At 36.9% G+C, this 13136-nt stretch overlaps 1 pseudogene; it reads right to left on the bottom strand.

Moving 5' to 3' along the window:
* The window catches only part of LOC103588179, an 83909-nt pseudogene that overhangs the window by 36239 nt on the left and 34534 nt on the right, over window positions 1-13136 (bottom strand).

Here is a 13136-nt window from a genome sequence, read left to right as displayed (position 1 = left end):
TTAAAATTGGGTGATTTTTTTTTTTTTTTTTTTTTTTACAGAGCTGTGACTAAACCCTGGTTCTTGTTTCAGTTTTCTTTTAAGTGTACCCTGCTCTATCTGAGGTGGGTCATAAAAATATTTCAACTATAACGAAAAGGCAAAATAAACTAGAAAATATTTTTATTTCTTGTCTCCTAAGTTAATATTATCTGTTGGAAAAATTACTCTGAAAAAATTAGGAGGTGGGAGTTTCAAGTATGTCTGTACTGTAAATTTCATGGACCTTTCATAACCACTGAACTATTGCATGAGAGTTGTATTTCCTGTTATTCTTCTTGCTAGACTGATTTGGCCATGTTTATAAAATGCTCCATGCAAAACCTTCATAGGAAAAAGGCCCAACATAATTTCATTAGAATAATTAGTATTTTGTTTGGTTTTGTACAAATAAGTATACATTTATACTTTTCAATTTTGAAAAACTCAATTCTTAGTATTTTTTCTAGAGTTTAGTGATCATGAATGTAATCTTTTGCTGCTTACTGTCATAAGCATAACTACACATGCAGCTCCTAAGAGCAGCTTGAAAACTAGTTCTCACAATTGTACTGTCCCCACACAACTTAGTTTGTCTGTACATTCCCAGTATGAGGCAGGTACTCAATTCAGTCTGTAGAAAATCTGAATCTGTTTCAGATCAGCAATGTGGTGAGCAGGGCTGATGGCCTGGCTGTAGGATAAACTGTGAGGAGAAGGGGTTGTGGTTCTGAATGCTGGGGAAAGAAATAACACCAAATCTTGAACAGGAAAAGGCTAAACATGTACCAGACACTGAGATTATGCTTCTTCCTTTGGGCAAGAAAAAGTTTAGATGGAACTGAAAACAAAACTGCAGGCAAATACATGAATAGAAACACTTAGCAGATGGATGGGGCAAAGGGGCTCTGAGTGGGTGTTGGCAGAAATTGTCTTAGTTCCTGGATTCTAGCCAACCAGATTGATGCTGCTTAACAAAGTAAGGCTTTCTTTGTTAGTATTTGTTAGTAATTGGTAGGAAGAACTTTCACTAGTGTATTTCATCACTAGGTTGTATATATTATTTGTCCCTTTTTTTTCTATAACAAATATTTATTAAGCACCCACTATAAGTCTGGCATTATTCTAAAATGCTGTAGATACCATAGGGAAGAAAAAAGAAAGAAAGAAAAGAACGGGTGAGAGAAGACCCTGTTCTGGCGAAGCTAATGTTTTACTGGGCGGATACAGACAATAAGAGCAATAGTAAGTGCAGGTCAAGGAAGATCTCTGATAAAATATTGTCTGAGAAGTGACCTGAATGAAGTGAGGCAGAAGGCGGTGGGGATATCTGGGAAGAGATGGGTGCAGGCAGAGGCAACAGCAAGTATAAATCCCTAAGGCAAGCCTGGTATATTCTAAGAATAGCAAAGAGACAGTGTGGTTAGAAGGGAATAAGTAAGGGGAGAGTGGTAAAAGATGATGCATACTATCATCGCCATAAGCTTATGTCTAATTATGTGTATGATAAAATTGATTTTGTAATTTTGCAAAAGGACAGAGGTAGCTATAGGTGAAATATTTTCTTATTGTTTAAGACCATCTTATTTGTCTTTTTTTTTTTTCAGTACTGCACTTCTGTTCCCTTTATTCCCATCTTTATCCATGTATCCCTGGTCATTCTTCTCCCTTTTCTGCTAGAGAATTGGATTTAGCAGACAGAACTGAATCAACCCAGGAGGTAGAGCAGACCTTCATGGAAAACAAATTATATTCCAGGTACCAGCTTAGTACACTGAGCTTTTAAGATGGACAGGTTTCATAGTTAATGTCAGATTCAGAATCATTACAAGAGTCATGGATGCAAGTTCTGTCTCCCCCAAATGAATCCAGGCTTCACAGCTCCTGAGTCCTAACTCTTACAGTCTCTATTAATATTTTCTTATCAACTATGACCTTACATTTAGATTGCTCTACAGAGAAATGTATGTCTTTCATATTAATCTGCTTAAATTTGTGCATCTCTTCATCTATAATTTTAGTCACTGGCTTGAAGATAGATTAGCTATAGATGTTGTGAGGAAAATAGAGTAGTTTAGTCAGGCCCCCTTGCCTCAGGTCCGGTTGGGTGTGGTGCAGCACATTCTTTGTAAACAAGTTGTATGGGAGTAGAGTTAGTGCACCTGGGTGACCTTTTAGCTTGTAGCTATTTCTGGTGTGCTGTTCAGAGTGTGTGAGGCAGCAGCTCTGAACTGCTGGTCAGCAGAGCTTGGGTCTAGAAATAAAGCCTGTTATTACTTCACCCACAGCTCCAAGGACCTTTTTCCTGTTACCTAGCTTGTAGACCTGCATGTGAAGGGTTTGTAACCCAGTCTGGACAACGGGCTTGAGGGGTCTGTGAGCTCCAGACCCAGCCCTAGCTTTACAGATGTTGAGGGAGAAAGTGGTTTTATAGCTGAATCCTAGGTTTTGGACTTATAAAACTGGATGAATGGTGGAGCTATTCACTGAGAGATGGAATATTGGAAGATAACGTAGCTGAGTTTGGAAGATTATGGAGAAAAATTGAATTTGCAATGCCTTTGAAATATTGAAGAGGCAATATCAAGTAGATGGACAAACAGATGGACTTCTGGAAATCAGAGAAGTGATTTGTCTTGAAAATATAAATTTTGAAGTCATCAGCATATAAATATTAAATCAATCTTTAGATATCTAGGGAAGTCCCTAACAAAAGAGTATAGAATGAGAAGAGATGGCCCCAAGACTTAACCCCAAACCAGTCCACAATTTTGAAGTCATGTTGCGGAGAAAGGGCCAACAAAGGACACAGCGGGATAGAAGGAAAACCAGGAGAATATGTGGTCACTCTCAGTCTCTCACATTCTGATCTGCTTTCTTGAATGAGAAGTAAAAGGATGTAGTTATGGCTAGTGCCCTGGGACTTTCTCAGATGCATGTGGTAAGCTTGTTCACATTTTCCATTTCCTGTGCCACGGAAGAATCAAGTTGAGTATTGCTGCACCATGTCATGTTGTCTTTCTAGTCACAGTAACCAGCTAAATATGAAGTCTTTTTTTAAAAAAACCTCTTTAACATAACCAGAAAAATTTAAGAATATTGAGGCAGAATGTTTTCTCAAGTTAAAGAGGAGTCACTTTAGAAAATGAGTTGTTCGGAGGAAAGGATTATGGGATTGGAAGGGCTAGACTATATAGTATTTTAGTGATATTGGTGAGATGCATGAATAATCAATTTTAAGACAAGTCATCCTGAAGACCCTTAATTCCCAGAAATTCTTTAGCCTGCATAGCACAAATATTCTGCAGTTTAGTCTCAACCATAACTGGCCAGTATGTGTCATGACAGACTCTGCAGGTAACAGCTTATGGGGAGAACAATACTACAAAGCCAAATACAGTGATGAGGGTGGAGGCAGCGAAGATACTTTTATAGCTCACTCAGTGGGCAGTAATGGGCTAATATCATTGAATGTGCTGAGACTGCATTTCTTTTGTGCATTTGGCTGCTAATCAGCTAATCTTTGATATATAACCATTCTGATCCCTGTGGTTAGTAGAGACTAGAGATACTTTGAAAGAAGAAAACTGCGAGTTCCTGTTCCTAAAGACAACGAAGGGCCAAATATGGAAGTTTTGTTTTGCATCCAAGAAGGGAGGGTGAAATATTAGGTGAGGAGGGAGGGGAGAAAGACTGGTTTCCTGGTGCTTGGTCAAGAAATACTTCACTCTTGATGTCAATGTCATGTACAGAAATTTCCTAGGATAATGTCTGGCTCCATTAAGTGCTCAATAAATGTTTGTTGGAGCTCATCTTCTCTTTAACTATTTCCCTCACTATGGGATAATTGCCATTAACTCATTTTTCTGATTAACATCTGGCATACTCATATATAGACATTAAAAGAAACAACCAACAACTTGAGAAGTGGTTAAATATTAAGATTTAATTCCAATATTCTGCATTGCAATGTGTGTTTGTGGTTTATCTTACACCAATAACCTAGCTCTTCACAAGTCTTCTGACAATTCTTCAATACTTCTTAGGCATTTCAGTAAGAGCATTCTGCAAGTACAGGAATATTGATCTGTTGGTGTTGAGCAGCTGTTTATCTTTACTGAGACAAGGGCGAGAGAAATGAGTTTCAATCGTATAAATTAAACACATCCTGTGATATCAGATAGAATTTATCTATATAGATTGTTTGAAACTAACACAATACAGTCAGATTAATCTTCAAAAAATATAGTTCTAATTTTATAATTCCATGCTCAAAAACCTTCAATATCTCCACAGTGGTTGGAGAATAAAGTTAATCCCTTAATCTGATTCTTTTTCATGGTTATATTTTGCCTCCCCTTCACAGACCCGAAAACTTAATGTGAGCTATTTCCTCGCTTTTCCATCCAGCAGTCTTTCCTCATGCTATGCCTTCTAGTGTGTACATCCTTCCTTACATTTGTGTCTATTCAAATCCTAGACATCTTTTAAAGTAGAGTAGGATCAAATACTACCTACTTCAGTAAATTGTCCTTGATCCCTTCAGAATAATCATGTTCTCTTTTATCTGAGAAAGTTTGATTATTGTTTATAGTGCTTCAAACAAATAGGCCAACCATTTCTTTCCTGCAATTTGTTTGTTCTGTGAACTATTCACTATCCCTTCAATATATATTTTTGTTTTTGCTTAAGTTAGCCAGCCAGTTTCTGTTGTTTGTATACGAAACCTGTAATTGACTATCTACTCTCCTTTTTTCATCTCCACCCTCATCAATATTTCAAGTTCCGTAAAAGAATCAGGCATTTTTTCTTTATATATTCAAAGCACCTAGTAATAACAGATTATTCTTTATTATTTTTAAGTATGGCAGTGACAAGATCATATTGGCATTTTAGACAGATCACTCTTTGAAGTATGGAAAATGGGGTAGAAGAAGAAAGATTGGAATATTCCAGTTGGGAGGTAATAGTGTCTTGATTAGTATAGTGGAAGTGGAGATGGAGAAAAATGTTATGGATTTGAGAGATGTTTAATGAAGTAGAATGGGCAGGATTTGGCGATTGGTTGATTATGGTGGATGATAGGGAGGAGGAGAAATGACTTTCAAATATCTGTCTTGAGCAACTGGTTGGATGATGGTGCCATTCAAAGAGCTAGGGAACATAAGAGCAGTAGCAGTTTGGGGGTGAGGAGGGAGATTATTGCATCAGCTGGAAATGGGTTGTGTTTCAGGACCGGTGGAGAGGTCCTGTAGACAATGGGTGATGGATCTAAAGCTCAAGCAGAGACAGAGATCAGGAATCATCACAATAGTGATGGTATTTAAGTCCATGGGAGTTAATGAAATCTCCCAAGAAAAGAGTATAGATTGAGAAGAGAAGAGGACCTAGGACAGAGTGTTGAGGAACACGGAAGAGTAAGTGAATAACAAAAGTTGAAAAACCCTCAAAGGAGAAGCAAGAGAGGCAGGAGCACTTCACCCTGTGTTGTGGCTTTAACAACCAATAAGACACGGTCCTTGTCTTCAAAAGCTGGGGGAGGAGAGAGATACTGATATTAATGATCATAACACAATGTGACAAGTGTTACAACAGAGGTATATAAGTGTAAGAGAGAAGAGTATAAAGAGAGACAGTAATGGATGGGCAACATCCATTATTTTTTTACGTGCAATGTGTTTTTTGCAACTTTGTTTATTTGTAATAGTGACAAATTTGAAACAACCTGAGTCCCCAACACCAGCGAAAGGAAAATAAATCATTACATTCATATGATAAAAATTATTATCTGTCTGGCATAGTATATTCATGAGTGTATGTGTAATGTCAAGTGACCATGACAGAAGACCACATATTTAGTATTAAACTTCCTCTGATTAGGTTTATTTTCAGCATCCTTTTTACCTTTTAAGCACGATTTTCTTTCTCTACTATTTCCTTTAAACTGCTTTGTGGTGCTAACTGCTGTCAGGTCAACAGAGATTTTTCTTTTTTTTCCCCCCCCCAGTTTAAAAAAGAAAATCCACGGATCTAATTAAAATAGTCAAATATTTGATAATTTATTCTTAAAAGTTTCTAAATAAGTGGTTTTTTTATTTGTTATTATTAACATATTCTAAAAAGAAATATTCATTTTAAATCTGGAAGTGCTGAAAGTGGCTGAGTATAGAGTGAGTTGACCATCTTTAATCTTCTTAGATCCTGCCTCTTGATTTTTTTCCTTTTAGGAGGAAATATTTTAAGCATGAAGAACTCAGAAGTGAAAAGAAGCATCCTGGTTTCTAATTCTACCTCTGAACTAGTCAAATTTGTGACCTTAGAAAAGTCACTATACCTTCTGGGCCTTGGTTGCTACATTTCTACAAAGAAGCTGCTATCTGCCCCACAGACCTCACAGAATTGTTGTGGGTATCAAGTAAGAAATAAATATGAAATTGATCAGATAACACAGACAGGAGTGCATTCCCAATTTTCCGTGGGTTCCCCTATATAGCCCAGTATTTTTCTCTTTCTTTTTCTCTCTCTTTCTTATTGTTTTTAGTTGACATACAATAATTGTACATATTTGTGGGGTACATTGTGATATTTGGATACATGCAAACACAGTGTAATAATCAAATTAAGGTAATTTGCATATCCATCACCTCAAACATTTATCATTTCTTTGTGTAGGGAACATTCAAAATCCTATTCTATTTGAAATTATACAACAAATTTTAAGTATAGTCACCCTATAGTGCTATAGAACACTAGAACATATTCCTCCTATCTAGATGTAATTTTGTATCCATTATCCAACCTCTCCAAACCCCCCCCAACTCTTCCCAGTCCCTAGTAACCACTATTGTACTCTCTACTTCTATGAGATCAACTTTTTTAGCTTTCACATGTGAGTGAGAACATGCATTATTTATCTTTCCCCAGTATCTTTTTAGTTATGTTGGGACCATGTAAATGATCTGAGGAAGTATGGCACATGTCACTAATAAGTCAAAGCATTAAGAGTTGACGTGCCATCTCCAGGCTCTCTATTCCCCTTTTTAGTAGCCACAGAGGCAATATGTTGAAATGGTGGCATTGTAAGAAAGAAAGAGCATCAATCACTGAGTCACTGAAAGAGGAAAACCTCATTCCCAGATGATTGCCAGTTGACTTTGTGTGAGTGAGAAATACATTTTTGTGTTTTAAGGCTCTGAGATTTTTAGGCTATACGTGACTGAAACGTAACCAAGCCCCCTCTGATTAACACTACGTTACAAAATGTCTTAGTCTCTTTGGGTGCTATAACAAAATTCCTTAGACTGGGTAACTTATAAGCAACAGAAATTGATTACTTACAGTTCTGGAGGCTGGGAAGTCCAAGATCAAGGTGCCAGCAGATTCAGTGTCTGGTGAGGGCCTGTTCTTCATAGATGGCTCCTTCTATGTGTCTTCACATGGTGGAAGGGGTGAACAAAGTCCCTAGGGTCTCTTTTATAAACACACTAATCCCATTCACAAGGGCTCCACCCTCATGACCTAATCGCCTCCCAAAGGCCGCACCTCTTACTACTATTGCACTGGGGATTAGGTATGAATATATGAGTTCTGGGGGGACACAAACATTCAGGCCATAACACAAGCATAAGGCATTATTGTTATTTGAAAGTTTCTGTGGAAATCAGTTGGAAACTAGAGATGTGGAACTCGAAAAAGCTCTTGGTGGTGGTCCCTGTAAGAGAAATTAGAGCTTTCATTTGTTTCTTTGAGCAAAGGTTCTTTATTCCTCAATGTCCCTCTGAACTGTCTCAAAATTCAGTCCTCCAGCCAAGATATCAGCTCCGCTATGGGCTCTATTTTGATGGTAAGGCTAAGCTCATCTCTGCTATTGCTTCTTACCTTTCAGATTATTCAGAACAACCAAACAAATGATGAGTAAGTTAAAGAACAGAGGCTTTATACCTGCTCTACTAAGGTGAGTGGAACAGGGGCAGGGTGTGACAGGATTGGGAAATATCACTCCTCTAAAAGTATTTTTGCAAAAAAACCCCTTCCTTTCATTTCCACTTTATTTTTTCCTCTTCTCTGTTTCCTATTACCTTGCCTTCTCTTTATTTTTAGTCACATGCCTTTCTTAATTGTCTAAGTGGTTACTCTGTGCTCAGGGCTATAAGAAACACAGAGCAGTGTAAAATATTGCTTTTGAGGAGATCATAACATATAGGGGAAATGGGCTTTAAATGTAGCAGTGAGAATCAGTGTAAAACTATGTAATTTTGTGCTAAACTGAGAGACAAAGTATAAATGCTGTAAGAGATAGCAAGGAGTGGGAGCAATACAGGTAATTAGGGGTGAGGGAGAACTTGGAACCTGGGGGCTTGGCTAGGAGGCTCTTGCAGTCATCTAAGGATGAGAAGATAAATACTTGGGAATGGGCATAGAAAGAAGGAAAGTAGTATGATGGAAATGACAGCTGTTTTGAAAGGAAACGAATTGTGTCTGTAACTAATTGCAATGAGAGCTATGTGAGTAGAAATTTCTAGATGATTCAAAGTTTTAAGTCTGAATAACTTAAGATAATAAAAATGTTAACAGGGACAGAGTTATTTGGAATAGAACTTAATCTGATTGGAGATGATAGCTTTGGGAAAGGGAGTTCACTTATGGACGTAATTGGATTGGGGGGGGAGGAAGAACTCACAATTCAAGGGGACGTGTCTAGTATCCAGGCTGAGCTATTAGAACTAGGACTCAAATGAAAGGATCAGATTAGAAATAGATGTGGCATTTAAAACCATAATGTGGTGCATTGGTTAATACTCACAATCTGAGGGGATCAGATGGAGAATAAGGAGTCTGTGGGAAAGACTGGTAAAAACACATTAGAGATGTCATTCATTCATTCATTCATTCACCCATTCATTCAACAGGCATTTACTAAGTACAAACTATGTACGGTGCACTTGTTAAAATACCAATTGTTCAACAGAGTGGTAATTGGGTTTTCAGTTAAATTTCCTGCCTCAATACTACCAAGATGGAAAGCAGGCAGAATAGCAAAATTGGTACATTAATTTGAAAATTAAACAAATTAAATAGGAATTATTTCCATTTCGAGCCTACTTAATAACAGAAAACCAATACAAAAATTCTTTCATTTGAGCCATAAGACACCATTTGTCTTGAATGAAGTAGCTTGCTGAGTCTATAGCTATGCCTATTAATGCAGAAATAAAAGTTAGTGTGCCATTTATATACTTAGTGTATGAACATTGCATAGTAGTCTGAATGATATTATGAATTTTCAACATTTTCCACTTACCATAAACAAAGAGGGGAGACCATTTCAGGTGTCTCAGAAAAATTATGGAAACTAAAAGATTATATCTTATTTTTAATTTCATTAAATACCTTATAGATTGTCTTTGTCTGTTTGGGCCTCAATAGCAAAATGGTGCAGACTGTGTAATTTACAAATGACAAAAAAGTATTGCTTAGAGCTCTGGAAGCTAGGAAATGCCTCTTAAAAGGGCACTAATCCCACTCATGAGGGCTCTACTGTCATGACCTAAAATCCCCACCTCTTAATACTATTGCACTTGGGATTTAGTTTCAGCATATGAATTAGGGGTGAACACAAACATTCAGACCATAGCACAGATACATAAGATCTTTGAAGAAAAATAGTCATATTAACTAAATGTAATTTGACTTTAAAATATATATTAACAGGGAATTGAAAGATATGTTCCAAATTAAAAGCATCTCCAAACCTCTCTTCATTAAATTTAAGGAGAAATGACCTCCTGTCAGTAAAAAACTTAGTTTCACCATCTGTAAAATGAAGGACTTGGTGCTTGATTACTAAAGCAATTCTTGTTCTGACATTCTATAAATATGGAGCCGAGTCTAGAAGCGAGTAATTTCTTGAAGTTGCAAAACATTGCCACTAGTTTATATGCACCCCCACATGACTTTTAGTAAGAGTCTCTTTTAAAAGGCCATTCAATATTTTAGTTATTATTACCATAAATTTGAGGTAGTTCTTACCTGAAAATTATAAGGTCTTTAGAAGTCAACAAAATTTTTCTATAGGGGAGATGAAGCTTATTGAGGGCTTTCAGCAGAATGGTAAGAACAATGTGGAGGACAGATGAGCGTGGAGAATAATATCAGAAATAAAGAGAAAGGAATAGTTCTTAATAAACCAAGTTCTCACCATAGCTCCAGAGATTATGGAAGGATAACCCTCACTTAGCAAAGTACCGTGTTTAGTTATAGGTTAAGATACAATATTTTACAAAAAATTTTATATTACAGAATTTATTTATAGCTACTCCCATACTCCAACTGCAATATTTCATAGATCACACAGACTTTTGTTATTAGTTTTCAAAACCTCAGGCAATATGTGGCCTCTGCATTATAGAAGGATGAGTTTTCCAGAATGCCCTTGGAGTTGTTTCTCCAGGAGTGCATGAGGAAATACACTGATTCTTTCACTTTTGCCTAATACCTGCAACTGCTTGTGGTTGAGAGGAACAGGAAATCAGACCAGAAGTCTTGACTTACTTAGTACCATTTTTAACCAATCAAGTCAACTGATCACAGATCAAATTAGGATTGGCTGAAAGATGAAATCTCTTCTAGGAAATCTGTTAGGTGCCAGATATTTTCTATATATTTAAGGACTGCTTTCCATATAAGGATGGAGGCAAGACATTTGCCAGATTAAATTCACTGTTGCAGTGAATGTGTTTGTGATGAGATCAAATATCTTTGCTATTTACCGTTGACAAAAGCTTGATTCCTTTGGTTAATAGTGCTTTATTGATTTTATGGTTATTTTTGAAACAGAGTGTGTTCAATATCAGTATTTATCTCTGCATAATGCAAAGTTTACCTTGAAAAGAAATTTTACCATGTTTGTTAGCTAAAACTAACACAAACCAAGTATCCCTATACTAAGAAAATAACTTCAGGATGCAGGAAAAGCTTTGCACCTCAGCCAGTAAATCCTGCTTCCTAAGCTATAGTGTGCATAAGGCTTTCTCACTCATCTCTCGTTGCTACGGAAACCTCTTTCAGTGTCTGGGCTCTACACAGCTGACTCATTTCAAAGTCTGGCTCTCAACCCTTTCAGCTCACAGCTTAGAGAGACAAATGGAAACAAAGAAAAACACAGAAACAATGAAATATCAATATATACCATTTGATTAAAAAATAAAAATAATGTAATTTGATGTATAGGGAAAAGGTAAAGTAAGGCAATCCCCAGTTGCTGCAGACTGCAGTAAGGATATTATAGGAGCATTAACAGAGTCCACTGTCTGTAACCAGAGATTTCTGTCCCTTGGACTTAGTAACATAGAATAAAACTGAAGCTTAAAGAGAGATCCTCAGTAACTCCCTTATATCAAAATAGTCCAACCACGTATATGTGTAAATACAAGCAAAGAGCATTATCATCAAAGCAGATAGCATAGAGTGTGAGGGGAAGGAGAGAGGGGGATGGTAGCAGATAACTTAGAAAAGCCCAAAGAAGCCTTAGGAAGTATCCAAACAAAGACTGAAGGCCAAGAAAGTTCTAAAGGGGCCTCCCTGCTTTAGTCTCTGTCTCTGGCTCTACTTAGCCAACATATTCCATGAATACCCAGAAGACATGTTTATTAAATGGACAGATGCCACAAACCTAATAGATAGCATTTAAGCCAGAAGACTCCTAAGGTCCCTTTGCAATCTCACACTAAGGGAATAAACATTCCAGTGCTTCCATTGCTTCCAACTGGTCCAGAAGATGAGGTGGAATTTTGTATGTATTTTATATTTACAGCTGGTAACTGCCACAGGTTCTAATGGAACGTTGAGTCTGAACTCCTGAAAAAGGGGTTTGCTTTTATATATCGAGAATTAATTTTAGTTTGGTAATGAGAAACTTCTTTTGGAGACCCACTATAGTAAGGATTAGGATAAATTGCTCCTATTTGGATATACTTTTACATTTTGAGGAGGGGATATATATATATTTATTTCATATGTGTGCATATACCTATATTGCTGTCTTCTGTGTTTTGCATGTATTGAACATAATTTAAATACATAAAAATACACTAAATGTATTTCTGTCTTTTGTATTTTACATATATTTAGAAGAACTGTTTAGCTTTTCTGAGATTATGTTGTCTTTATTTTCTCATGCCTCTGAAAAGTTTGGTCGAAGGGCCTCGAATAGCAACAACAGTGTATATTATTGAATATAATCATCATTCTGATGTGAGCATCACATATTGCACATGAGTGTTGATGCTCAACTCTGTACCCCACAGATATGCACAATCAACTTTGTTACAATAAAAAAATCTTCAAAAACTTAATATTTAAATATCAGTTTATTGTATTTACCAGTACAAAGTATTACTGTGTTTTTACTGTGAGAAAGTGCAAATCAATAACATAAACCACCAAAATAGTATCTTGGTGAAGACATGTGGGAAAGACTCACTAATCAATACATATGGAGTCTACAAAATATCCCAAGCATTGTCCCTAAACAGGCAGAGTGTGGGAATAGCAGCACATTAAGAGTTGTGTTTTAATAAAAGTTGTAACTCTAGAGAAGTCAGTTTGTTGTTTCCAGCTTTTGGTGCAGCATAACTGATATATTCGTTTTAATGTGATTCTTTCCATTGATTTCATTCAATGCACTGCAGTTAGATTAATGGATTTCACTGATGATCCTTGAAAGGCTAACCAGGCTGGTAAATCAAAGGAATGCTGTTAAACCAATATGTCTGGATTTCAGCAAAACATACTGAGGTAGGCTGAATAATGGCCCATCAAGTATGTTGACATCCCAATCCCTAGAATCTATGAATATACAAATTTACATGGCGAAAGGGACTTCACAGATGTGATTAAGGACCTTGAGGTGGGGATGGTATCCTGAAATATCCAGGTGGCGCCAGTGTAATCAATCTTATAAAAGGAAGGCAGTAGAATTAGGCAGACAGAGAGGGGCTGTGATGACGGGAGCAGAGGTTAGAGTGATATGATTGGAAGATGGAGGGACCACTAAGCAAGGAATGCTAGCAGTCTCTAAAAGCTGGAAAAGGCACGGAGACATTCTCCCCTTGAGTATC

The sequence above is a fragment of the Galeopterus variegatus genome, unplaced genomic scaffold, assembly GCF_000696425.1.
Source record: "Galeopterus variegatus unplaced genomic scaffold, G_variegatus-3.0.2 Scaffold530, whole genome shotgun sequence".
Classification (NCBI taxonomy): Eukaryota; Metazoa; Chordata; class Mammalia; order Dermoptera; family Cynocephalidae; genus Galeopterus; species Galeopterus variegatus.
The sequence above is the reverse complement of the archived record's forward strand: the minus strand, read 5'-3'. Positions and strand labels throughout refer to the sequence as shown.